The 14,194-nt window shown below is 34.5% G+C and overlaps 1 protein-coding gene across 3 annotated transcripts in view; it reads right to left on the bottom strand.

The window, feature by feature from the left end:
* Positions 1–14,194, bottom strand: part of LOC122638224 (sodium-coupled monocarboxylate transporter 1) — a 34,579-nt gene that overhangs the window by 8,254 nt on the left and 12,131 nt on the right. The gene's annotated exons all lie outside the window — the stretch shown is intronic.

Genomic DNA, 14,194 nt, shown 5'->3' with positions numbered 1-14,194 from the left:
TTTCTCGAACATTCCTCTTTCTCTCTCTTTCTTTCTCTCACTCTCTTTCTCTTTCTCTCTCTTTCTCTCTCTCTCTCTCTCTCTCTCTCTCTCTCTCTCTCTCTCTCTCTCTGTCTGTCTTGGGAGACGCGATAAGCTTGTTTACAACGAATATTAATGAGCGCACGCGGGATTCGGTGCACGTGGCGACGCCGGCAAATTGAGTCTCTTGAAACATTTGTGATGAAATATAATTGTCCAATACATATCATTTTCATCTCATTTCTAAATCGAAAATGAAGGTATAAAAATACCCTCAAATTTTGTGGAAATTGAATGACACATTTATTTATGTGTACACATATACACAAAATGTTTATTCAACGTGTAATTAAACCCACGATGTTTTAATATTGGAACTTTCCAGTGTTTTTGTGGAGCTTGGAATTAACAAATGAAACTAATTTTTGAATTTATAAGTATGGCGAGTAAGCGTTAAGACCGTTACGAAGAAGTACACAACATACAGATAACTATACATATACATCTACATTCGTATACAGTATGTATTCGTCCTTGCAGAAAGACTTCTAAAAATGCGAAAACAGTGCGACAAAACGGTGCCACAAATTCATGAAACTTGTCTCTCTCTCTCCTGCGTATCGTCTTGGCCGCGTTCCATTTTCCTCTTTTTTAACGAACCTAATTTTCATCACACTTTACCCACCGTCTTTCGATACACCTTTTTCGAGCAAACGAAGAAATGTACGATGGTATATTTTTTCGATACAATATATGAGTGGTATCTTTGTAACCAATGAAGTACATTTCCTTTGTGTCGTTAACACGAACGAGAACTTATTGTTTTTCACTTGCGGATTTTTTTTTTTTTTATTTTTCCTTTCTTCTATATTGCTTTTCATTTCTTTACGTTGCACCTTATCTTTCTCTCTCTTTCTCTTTCTTTTTCTCTTTTTTCTTTTTCTCTCATTTATTCCATATACGTTCGTTTTCTTTCTCTCCATGACCCTTTTATTATAGAAACGATCTTCTTTCAACATAATCGTGCTTTTGCTCTAACAATAATAGAGACGGAGAGAAGGATGGAGAGAGAGAGAGAGAGAGAGAGAGAGAGAGAGAGAGAGAGAGAGAGAGAGAAAACAGAGTAAAAATGATCCACGCAGAAAGGCGAAAGCATAAATACGTAGATAAAAGATAGAGATGTGAAGAGCTTAGTCAAGCATAACAAACGTGACTAAATGTTCCGTAAGAGTCAAGTCAAAAATTCCGGTCGATTATAATTTTGAACTCGTTGATCAATTCGACCGAAACGATACAATATTATATACATACATTTTTTTTTTTACATTGGTATCGTATCTTTTAGAAATGTTCTTTTCTTCATAAAGCATGTTTTGATATTTATTTCCTGTTGTATTCCCGAAGCAAAATGTTCTCCCAGAGTATAATATTTCTTAAGTTGAGATTCGTGCTATGCAACTATTCAATGTAGAATATATCAAAACGTGTTTGTTGAAAAATGTCTAATATTTGATCTCGATGCTTTAAACATTGTTATACAGAGTGGAATACGCGATAAATCACCGGAAGTAATAAATTTTTGTCGGACCTCTTCTTTTTTTATTTTTTTCCTTCAATGACAATAGTAGGAAATCACCTAATCCTTTTATGCTTCCGTTTTCATCACTCGTTGCATCTCTCTTTTTGTTGCAAGTAGCTCTAGGGAGTCTTTTAACAAGTATTTTTATAAGACAGGGCGGCTGTGTTCGACAATGGAAAGCGTGACTCTTTCGTAATACATATTTACTGCATTAGTTGAAACAATTACGAAGCGAGTGTCGCCGGAACATACGATTCAAGGTCAAACTGAGTGAGTTTACGCGTGTATAAAGAGTTCGATACGTCATTCGAGCGTTTATATTTTATCACCTGGAATTACAATACATATTAAGTACTAAGCTAATTTACTGACTTTTTCGTTTATATTAGGTGATGTGAATGTTAATGTTACTAATGAATAATTTGGAAACATGAAGATACTTCATTCGAATCTTCGAAGTATAATGAAGCGAAATTAAATAATGAACAGAACAAAACAAATAGGAACAGTTCGTTTTATGTATATATACCTAATGTATAAACCAGGTCCAAGCTTGATTAGTCTTTAATCTTTACTTCATAGATTCCTATCCCTTTCAATTCTTGATACCCTAACTATAAAATATCTTATAGCCTTACGATGAATGAATTTTTCATAGGTTTATTATTTTTGTGTAACGCTTGAAAGTGACCTTGTACATTATAGCTGGCGGTAAAGCTTTTGAGAAGTCTCGTCACAAGACTTTGACTTTGTCGGAACCTCGACAACACAATGACGAAGACAACGTCGAGACGAGGATCATCGAGCACACAAGCTTTCAGTCTCGGCCCACGTGCTCTTTGAGTTAACGAAGGAAAAGTGAGAGAGAGAGAGAGAGAGAGAGAGAGAGAGAGAGAGAGAGAGAGAGAGAGAGAGATACGAGCGCGAGAGTCACTCGGTAAATATTTGATGGTTTGCAAGCTTAATCGACCAGTTGTTATCGTTGTCTATTTTACCTGGCATCAGAGAATGCCACCATCATTTGTTTCATGGCTCGTAAACGACCATGATCCAAGATAATCGGTAGGCTTTCGCAGAACATATTTATTAGCGCAATAAACTTGAAGAAGTTTCAAACGGAATCCTTAGAAAAAACGTTTGTAAGAAGTCTCTTTCTTCAAACTAATAGAAACATATGATTAATTGAACAAGTGAATAATAACTCGTCGAAATGAATACATTTCATAGAAACGTTTAGAGTAATATTTTACGAAAATGGAAAGATCGATTATAGATAATTATATTCGAACAAATAGAAATTTCATCGTAATTATTTCGATTTCCGTTTAATCTCTGTCTGTAAACATAAAAAAGGATAGGATGATAACGAGACGAAGATGTTATGGTTCTTGGAATTCATAATGTAGTGTTAGAAACATTATGTTGACCCTTGCGTCGTATTGTGTCAACGTGTATCGAGTTTAATTTTTTTAATGGCTTCTCTCGGAGTAATTCGCAGGAACAAATTCGATGTACGCGTTACTTCGCGTATTATCGGGTCTTTTCGGTCATAAGCCACTTCATAATCAGTCGGAGCATCCTCTCTCTCTCTCTCTTTCTCTCTCTCTCTCTCTCTCTCTCTCGCTCTCTCTCTCTCCCTGTCTCTTTCTCTCTACAACTGCACTAAATTTAATATCACCGGTGTGCTGTTTGAGAAGCGTACCGTAAATCAGTTAGCGTAAAAACTAAAAACATAATATAACGGTTTCAGTAGAAAAGAGAGGTAAACAAGAGAAGCAAGATTGAATGGGAAAAAATTAGTGGTGCTGCTGCTGCGTTGCTGGAACGTATACGAATTGCACATGGGTTTTTGCTCTATGTTTTCGCAAAGCCTTCGTCAACGACAAGGCGATATCAACTTTTTATAAATTGCAAGCACGGCACTGCATTGATTGTTTTCTCTAGCATGAAATGCTACTGGTAATAAGCGGAGTTTAGTTTTTTTCTTTTACTTTTATTTTTTTGTTAGATATCTACGAAACTATGTTAGCGATGCTCACTCTACATGCTACCGGCACATTTTCAACGCTAAGTATCAAAGGATTTAATTTTACAGAATTACGTCCTATCATGGTCTTATATCTTTCATGAAAATCCGACTGAAAAATATATACATATGTATATGCGCGCAGGAGCAGTTAACTATAAGACTAATAATATGTTTCCGTTTGAGAAAATACACACATTTTGATTACACTTGAGTGGAATCATTAATTAACTAAATAACACGGTTCTTTGATACGACTTTCTTATTTCGCAATGTTTAAACGATGGTGTATTTATTTTCTTTGGAGCGTAAGAGAAACAAAATAATTAATATAAATAAATAAAAAATTAATTAATGAATAATAAATTAATATAGAATAAAATGAATTAAGAAAAAAAAAGAAAAATAAAGATAAGAAAAATAAAAATATGGATCGGCAATATATTTAATGTAAACAGAGCACTTATTTTAATCAGAATCACTTATTAATCAAAAAAGAAGAAAGTTCATCGTTTGATTTTTCGACAAACGAGAGAAGTAAATATAATTTAACGATGACTATTAAAACTGGATATCGGGTTAGTTTAACGAAATATCCAATAATTATATATGAAAATTTATTAATTTTCTCAAAATCGAACGAACGTAATTTAAATTATTTTAATAATTGGAATGATGAAAATTTGCTTCTTCCTTGCGACCGTGTCCTTTCGCTCGCTTATGTACGAGCGTATTTATCGCTGTAATAGGTTGCTGGTGACCCGTGACGATATAATCTTTGTAATTAAAGGATAAAATCAAAGCACATATAGCCGCTTGATAATAACATTTGCAATTATTTAAGCATCTAATCGACGACTTTCTGACCGAAATTTGCTCTGCATTACTTTCACTCGTTTATCGAATTTATGTTTTGCGAGATTTTATGTAGAAAAAGTTAGACTTTCCGGATCGTAAAAGTCACATTTCTGCCATCGATCCAATGAGTCAGTAATTCGAGACGTCCTTATGAGTTCGCTCGCTCGCGTTATTTGCTCAAACAATGCGAGAGACCAAAGAGAACCGGCCATATAATGTTACGCGTCGAGCTCGTAACTCTGCTTTGTTTGTCGCAAATTCCAACAATACTTATAATTAGCTCCGTTTTGCAAAGAATTACATTACAAAGGCATCACGCATGGCCCATCTTAAAATTTATAGGAATAGCCATAAATTGTGGTTGGCTGTGATAACGCAGATAACTTTTTGGTACCAAACACATTCCAGTCGTCACACAATCGCATTCTCGAGCCCGAACGATTCATCTTCTTTGTTTTTGACGTTAAAAGAGGTACGAATCTGTAAAATGTGTTCATTAAGATTTTATGTAGTATATATATATATATATATATATATATATATATATATATATAATATATTAAACAAGTTTCGCTCGAGACTGCGATATTTCTCAGCACAACGCAGATTTATGGATCGTTCTCGTTGATTTTGTTTACCGTTTGGCTATTACGTGTTCTCATTCACCGTCTGTCGTCTTGAGATAGATTATGAGGTTAAAATCTCTTATGCGCGAACAAAGAATATGCAGTGGCTCGCCTCGAAGTTATTAATTCAGCGAGAAACAACGATAACGTTCTAACCACCGATGGAATGAAATTTGATTTAAACGAGTTAGGAGGTTATAGAGGTTAGGAGAACGGGAAATAGAATTTCCTTTATCGGTTCCCACAAAGAAAATCGCCAATTTCCTGTAATATTTCTACGTGATATCCTTGCCCAGGGGGAAAATTATTTTATTCGATGAACCTACAAGAAGATTAAACGTAGCAATGCGAAATCGCGTTTATTGCTGCGTGTACGTTTATGCAATGTAAGCGGTGAGAAGAGAAGCAAGAAGGGAGAGGGTAGAAAGTTCGAAATTGCTTTTTGACTGGGTGATGGAGCGAACACGACCGGTTACAATTATTCACATTGCATAATAGCGCATTATTAACCAGATATAGTGGTATACGTCATTGCTTGATAATTTGACATCGCATTGCGTTCCATAAGTTCGGTTTCTCATAACGATTCGAGCCGGGCGTTTAATTGTTCTACAACGTTCCATATTACGATGCATCACGAGGACTGTCCAGTAATTGATGCAACAACGATTTATGCCCGATTAAACGGCCAATGAAGAATCCTGACGTATTGTTCGACCGTTTCCATTATTACTGAAACGTGCTGGCTGTGGGAATACTTCGATAATCAGGTCGGTGAAACCATCATTACGGGGCGTTCAATAAACGAATTGTTTTTTGATCTTGTACAGTCCATAAAGCATCTATAACGGAAAATAATTCCTCCGATGAATAGTACAATATAATTCAATGACGAATCATGAAACTTTTAACGCATTGACTGCCAAGTTAATTCTGCGTAAGTTCATACGTTTATATGATATCTTGTATTTCAGATTATTCGAAAAAAAATTTTTGATAATATTATCCTTTAAATAAAGTGAATAATATTTAACGGTCTTTCTGATAATTAATACGTATATGTCTGACAATGAATAAATTCTTGATATTTTTACAAACAAATGCCGAAATATAATATCGTGAATGTTAACTTGTTTATATAAAGAGCACGTTTCGAGGAGTGACTCACTTGGACCTCTTCGGTTCAAAGGAAGTCGTTAAATGAGATAGAAACAGAAACGGTGGCGACTCTATTACTCTTTTATCCAAGTTTTAATGCTTTTTCGAACATGGATACGATCGCGTTTATGCGGTGATAACGATCGACAAAAACTATTTAATCTTAATCAAAAAGTTTTCGATATATAATGAGCTATAGACCACTTGATAGCGAACGTCCAACTGTTGCGATGACGTTAAAGATTCAGACGTTTATAGTCGATAGAACCTCGATTCTCATACGATTAATTTTTTTATTGGACTTTTGTAAAACTCTTAAGCAAAACAGAAATTAAAATTGTAAGTTTCACGGACATGTACGATTCCTTCAGTTTGATATAATACAACGTGTCGAGTATTTTTATTAAAGAATGTTTTACGAATTTTTTGTGAAAATCTAAGAGAAAAAAAATATACCGGAAATAACATTCGCATCACGATTTCGTTATCGAATACACGTGATATCAGTAAGGCCCGAGTCACGAAACGATAATCGTTAAACGTATTTATGTCCACTAAGAACGAAGCACAATCTTCGCTCGTATAACTATTTATTATATTTTTTTCTTTGTTTTATTTAACGTAAGTGTATATTAAAGTATATTTTGTATGTGCATATTGTTGTATATAAAATTTTTATGTGTAATCAAGATAAAGTATTACGAAGGAGTCATCACGTTTCTCTATTGTCGTGACGATTATCACTCATTTGTTAATTTATGGTCGTTACGTTATACGATCATAATTGTTATTTGTTCACGGAAGAAGAAAGCTAGAGAAAATGGAAAATTTTCGTTTTTCAAAAACAATGTCAGTTCCTTCACGTTAGCTTGATATATCGCCTTACGTCTTTCTTACGATAATCTAATGCATATTTAATGAAATTATCCATTTGTCAACAGACACGTGAGAGATGGTCGTAACGAGCAGTGGATGGGTGATAAATTCTAAGTTCTAGAGTTTCTGCGATCGCTAATTAAATAAAGATTCATGATTTCGAAATAACCATCTAACAAGATAGGACAGATTTTGTTTGTTCAACAAGAAAAAAGCAACGCAAAAGTTTGCATGCTGACGCCGTAATAAGTATACATGTATACTGTACATATTACGTCCCGCTCCCGTATCTCCTGCTAGAGCTTTACACATTAACGACAAATCTTTATGAATTAGTCGCTTGTAAAACGCTTTAATTTTGCAGAGATTGCAATTGATCTGAAAAATACATGAAAATTCTTTTTTTAAAACACGACTGTGTTATTTGTTTTTTCAAATTGGAATATTGATGTTTTATTTAAATATCAATTATAACTATTTCAATGAAAATAAATATTTTTCATGCATTCGTATAGTTTTCCTATAAAAAATTAGACTCGAAGTACAATTTTTGAATCTTTCAATTGCATTTTTCAAATGCATTGCAATCCCATAATGAATTTTTAAAACTGTAATCTTCAAGTTAGGTTTAAAAGTATTCTATGTAACGCATAACAGTAATTACTTCAAATTAATAATTTTTATAGAGAACTATCAAGCATCATTCAAATTTTTATCGAGAAATTTATAATACATTTGCCCATTATGAATAAGAGAAATAGAAATCACCACAGAGTGACATGAATAAATTATTTGTTTATTTCTTATCTATCGATTGTATGTTTGGCAAGAGAGTTGTTTATCGTGGAACAAACGGAAAGCAATCAGAAACGAGTCAGGGTAACTACAGTGTGGCGAGTTTATAGTATTCCCAAAGATACATTTGCTATTGAAGACTAATACGTCAAATAAAGTCGAAGTTTGCTAGTTTTAAATTCGGATGTATAGCCCAGAAAGTTTATGAATCGCGATCGAATTGCCGTATTTCGATCACTCCAGTAAACCACCAAAGAAACTAAAACAACTCACAAATTTACGTGAAAAGGACAAATATTTTCTACGATGTTACGATGTTACGATGCTAGAGTAATGTTGAGCGAATTATTAGTTTGATCATTCAGTCATGTCGACTTATACACTATAATAAACAAACAACAATATATATACATACATACATACATTCATACATACATATATATATATATATATATATATATATATATACACACACACATGTATATACATATATATACATATAAATATAAATATATTTATATTTTATTGTATATATTTATACACACACACACACACGCGCAAAATACTACACATTTCGACATTAATTATTAATTAATACTGTATATGTATAGCGTTGTTTATCGTACGTACGTATAACGTTGTTTATCCAAATATAAAATACTACAAATTCCGACATTACTTATAGACTAACTCAATATTTGTACAGGTTCTCAGTAAAGAAAATAAAAAGATTAATAAAAATGATGTGCGATGCGTTATAAAAATAATAAAAAGCTGCTTTCAGTGTTATTTATTAGGGTCAAGAATAAGCTATCGTTGGTACTATTCTCACAAAAGAAAATTCACCTTCCTTATCATCTAAAGCAAGGCAATGTGAAAAATATTGAAACCACTGCATCTTCCTGAGATTCTAGTGTACTTCCTTTAAGTCATTTTTCCGCGTTACGCTTATTTTCGGAAATAAATCGTACGGATTGATCAAAATGGAAGACGCTGTCTATCTCATAATACTCTCCGAATAGGAGGAGGGCAAACGTGAAAGAAGGCGATAGAGAAAATGGCTTTCCTTTTTTCATTTTCAAGACGCCTTCGAAAGGAGCTTGAATAATCGTTAAGGATTTACTTTCGTTGAAATTTACTTTCTAACTAAATTTATAATACTTTTCTTCGTCTCAAGAAAAGAAGAAGAGGAAAAGAGTTCGTTGAAAATTATAACGAGACTATGTAGTTATTCGAGACTTGGTAAATTTTTGAATTCACCTTGACTTTTATAGCTTTACGGAAGAACTGAGGTATCACAAAACCAATCGAAACTCGTTCTGGTAGTCGTAGAATAGTGGCAAAGTATAGACTCTCATCTCATTTACGTGACGCAGCTTCTGGCAGAGCCTTCGCTTTTACGTGGATTTCAGGAATTATTCAAAATCCGGTGCGCGTCTCTGGGACTCTTCGATTAATATGCAAATTTTCTTCGCTTCTGCGTCATTTAAATGATTCGCTTACTGCAGAAAATTAAAGCAGTTCTTCCATCGATGTTTCTCTCTCTTTTTCTCTCTTTTTATCCTTCTCTATTCGATGGAATTTCGAAAAAGAAGTAAAGACAAAGAAAACAAACTCGGAATCTAAAAACGCAAATCAAATTTTCTTTTTCTCTATCTTTTACTTCATGAAAACACGTACGTATTGTAACTTTGTGAAAACGTGAGAAAAAGAGAGGAAGAAAATTCGTTATTGTTTGGTAGTTTGTTCGTTTCAAACTCACTTGACAACGATATTAGGTGTCAAGAAAGTTTTCGCAAATCGCACTTCGTTTCAGTCATTGTATTGAATTAAAATTTTGACTCTCTCTATTCTTTTTTTAATGTCGCTCGAGTTTATTATTCGGCAGCTCTGTCAAGGCAACGACAATGGCAACGACCACGGTATCGAATTTCTTTCCTTTTTTCCATCCTTTTCTCATTTATCATCTGACGTTTATTCTCTTCTAAACTACATGTAGTGTTCATGTATTGAAATTAGAAAATTCATCGTAGTACGAGTCGATTCGGCAGATTACATTTCAATGTAATCTGCTTTGAGTTACGGCAGGTAGTAAGCCGTGTTGTAATCAGCATCGAATCGCAACTAGAACTCCAATCGCATTTAATCCGATCCGAGAATTATTACTTGCTCAACGAGTAATGATCTTTGCCGGTCTTTTTTTTCCTCCTTTCTTGCTTCCTTCAATTAATATTTTATCAAAACGCCAATACTTTTACGAGTACCCTTTTTCTCTCAAATTTTTTTTCGTCTTGTTTCGTACAGAGTGCACGTCATAGCCGCTGAGTCCGATTTCCGATAAAACGAAAGATACGACTCGATAAAGATACGATCGCAATCTCCTGCCGTGGACGAGCATATTTTTGCTGCTCTATGGCATCGAGTTTGTATTTTCGTTGGCTGCCTTTGAATCTTTTTATATATCTTCGTGTAGATATTGTAATTTTCATTTACTTTGACACATGCTGAAGAATGTGGAAATAAATTCATGAAAATTCATTGGCGATGCATCGGAATTTTTTTTTCTTTTAATGATTTTGAGATGACCAATGAACATCCTACAACTTCCTATACGGGAAAATGAATAATAAATATTTATATTTTTGTATTCTCGCTTAATACCGATTGCGAATAAGCGAGTTTAGCTGGTTTTGTATTTGTTTTATTTTCAAATTAATCTTTAGATTTTACATCGCAACATGGCGCAACACATACTCGATTATTCTTAGCCTCTGGCGAGTGCTAAGCACGTGGCTCGAAGTTGACGCATCGTTGCTCTTGCGTCGGTCGCTGCTTGGCGCCGCGTTACACTTTTCTCCCGGAAAACCCGTACTGCCTGTCGTTTTCCTTCAAACGATCTCGAAGAACGATGGATCGCGCGAGATCATCGGATAGATTACATTACCTTGTTTTCTTGGGAGCACGTAACGCAGTCTTTTTCGTCACTTCTTTACGTCATACTGTCTGTGAGCGTATTTTTTGTTAACTTCTCGAGTACTCGAGTCCATCGATCGATATTTGTGAAAACCCGTTGCACTTCTTTTCTTCAGACAAAAAATCTCGAATATGGAATGATGAAAGAGTCATGTTTGTTACTGATGCAATATTTCTTATGAAATTTCATATTACGACAGGATCCCGTCCATTATCATTTTAATCGATCTGATGTATCGTCGTTGTAAAAAATAAAAGAGAAATAACAAGAATTACACGTTGAAGTGTAGAAAACACTTGAATATCTCGATAATCTCAGTGAAGAGCGAATATCGCGTGTCACCTGGCAGAGTTATTCATTATAAATAAAATCGAACCTTCGAAAAGTGTGCTCGTGACGATTGATTGATAATATAATCCTCTCGCGAATATCCAAGAGCGAACGAATTTTCAAACTAATATCCGGATATAGCCTACACGACCGAGAGCATCGACTGATCATTTCGATATATGAATTCGTCATGCAAATCGCGTACACTCAACGCGTAATATTTTTTGCGTTGTCTCGACGGTACGAGAAAATATTTTCTAAATATTACACGATTATATTTCAAATATTATATTAACGACGTTAAATGTTTATTACCGATAGTGTTAATAAGCTTATTGCCGATAGTGTTAATAAACACGTAGCGTTCTTTTATAGATATTTTCCTTACTCGAACGAATTGTTCCTACTCGAACGAAACGACTTATCGGATCGATTCTTTCTGCCCGAAACGTGCTTCGTTAGTAATACTTTTAAAGCCATGTCCTTATCTGTTCCTATAAAATGAAGAATAACAATATGAAGAATGACGATAATATCGGAACATAAATTCGAGAATTAATGTTCAAATGTGACGAGTTAATAAACGAAATAAGAAAACGATAACGTTCGAGCAATGGAAAAAGATTCGAGTAAATGTTTTTCTTTTCTTTTTTTCTCGATCAAATAACGTACGTTCGAGACGGTAGGGTGGGCAAAGTCGACGTCGGCTAGGTCAAGCTGGCTTAAAGCTGCTCGCCAGTGGGACCTTTCACCTCCTGGCGCTCACGGCCAGGGAGATTAATTAAAAAGTTTGGAGAGAGATGCCGAGAAAGTTTAGAGAGTCGCTTGATCGTCGACGAAAAAGTCGACGAGCTCTGCTTCGCTCGACTTGTCCAGGCTATGTGTTACGTGTGTTAGGGTTAATACTATCCTACGAACCACCTTGGTTCCCCTCCCAACTCTGCTTCTCTTTACTCTCGTAACGAGCTTCGCGACTCGTTTCTATGTCGCATACATTTTCTCGGATTATACTAGCACTGTAGAGAAACTCTAGTCGCAGATCGGTTCCTTAGACTTGGCCACCCTTGCTGCTAGCTACTACGGTTGTCGAAGAAGGAAGGAAAAGGAGGAAAAAGAGGAGGAGGAGAACGGATCTTATAATTCCGTAGTGACGGTGCAAACGAGCAAAATTGCGTACATAGGACGTTAAGAGAGCGTCGGCTTTACAATGCAAATCCACTCGAACGTTTCTGACGAAAACGAGATGGTGAAAACACTATGGGATAGAGAGAGAAAACTCCATGAGAAAGAGAAAGAGAGAGATGGTTAGATAGAAAGAGAGGGAGAGAGAGAGAGAGAGAGAGAGAGAGAAAGGAGAGAAGTTTATCAAACTAGGGTATAAACTCTTATAAATATACTATCGCATAGCATGAAGTATAATAGGTGACGAAAACTATCACTGTAACAACGTGGAATAACAAAAATTGTCAACTTGAAGATAAAAAGAAAACGAAGATTAAAAGAAGTCGTTCTTCTCTTGAACAAGCTTTCAACTTATCGAGCAAAAAACCTATTTAAAGCAGAGATCGAAACCTTCTTCTCGTTGAATGACCCTGAAACATTGGGCAAAGAGAGAGAGAGGAGAGAGAGAGAGAGAGAGAAAGAGAGAGAGGAAGTGGGATGCTCGAACGTAAAAAACTTTGATACGTTTCATGTCCGACAGATTATCCGGCTTACCGCGCTGCGCATTAGAGACGTTTTTGATAACGCCAGATGCTCGCATATGCTTCGCTTTTTCTCCTTGCCCGGCGGCGAAACTTTTCGCAGGAGTCTCGTTCGAAACTTTCTAGCCGTTATACCGAAGCGATGTTTCATTTTTTTTCCATAAGGAGAAAGAGAAAGATAGAGGCAGATAGATACAGAAAGAGAAAGAGAGAGAAATATAAAGAAGGAACTATATTGATGATGCTCGTTGAAAAAGTTAAGAGAGCCAACGTTTTATTAATTCTTTTTCTCTTGTTAATTTCAATCCTGTCAATTTTAATCACGATCCTAACTTAGGCTAATGTTCTGCTTATTATATTTAAACAAGCTATTACTTTTATATTCTTTCGAGAACACGATTGGTATGTGCATTTATACATACCAAATATAATATCTTGCGAGAAATTTTGCTATGAAATTTGACTACGTAAGCAAATTCAACGAATTTTGACGCATCATGCAAACCGATACGTTGATATACGTCTATCTTATACCTTCGTTGAAATTTGTCTACATTTCGTGATATCAGACTGATACGGATCATACCTTGCTACGATAACTATTCCGTCAATGTTTATATTTATAAAATATAATATAATCTAAAATTGTTGACGAACATTTCGTTGCTTTCGAAAAGTGCAAAGATAAATGAAGATAAAGCACACGTTCGGTTCTAATTCGTTCATTTGACATATCTACATTTTTTTTTATTTTTCATTAACTATATCTTCTGTAAAAGTGGAAAAGGAAAATGGGTCATCCTCGAAAAAATATGTCATCGAGTTTTTAATGCTAACGGCTAATATCTAAACATTATTTCATACGATTTGGATCGAACGACATTAACGATTGTAACAATGAGATCTCAAATGACCGTAAATATTTTCGTCTGCTATCGCACGTATATTGTCAGCTACAGTATCAAAATTGAGAAATTCTAAACCTTTTAAATACGCCGAAGTTTTAAATTTAATGTTTATTCATTTTGATTAATAATTAATATTACATTAATAATTAATATTAATATTATTCTTAATATTATTATTAATAATATTATTACATTAGTAATATTTTATTAATCATATTATTAAGTGTAATATTAATATTAATTATTGCGGAAGATCAAGGATTTTCTCTGTACTTTCATAAGTGATTAATGATCGAGTTCCTAGAATCTTAATCTTTTTGCGAAGATCTTATTATAATGT

Source organism: Vespula pensylvanica, chromosome 2 (assembly GCF_014466175.1).
Source record: "Vespula pensylvanica isolate Volc-1 chromosome 2, ASM1446617v1, whole genome shotgun sequence".
Taxonomy (NCBI): domain Eukaryota; kingdom Metazoa; phylum Arthropoda; class Insecta; order Hymenoptera; family Vespidae; genus Vespula; species Vespula pensylvanica.
This window is presented reverse-complemented; position numbering and strand designations above follow the sequence as displayed.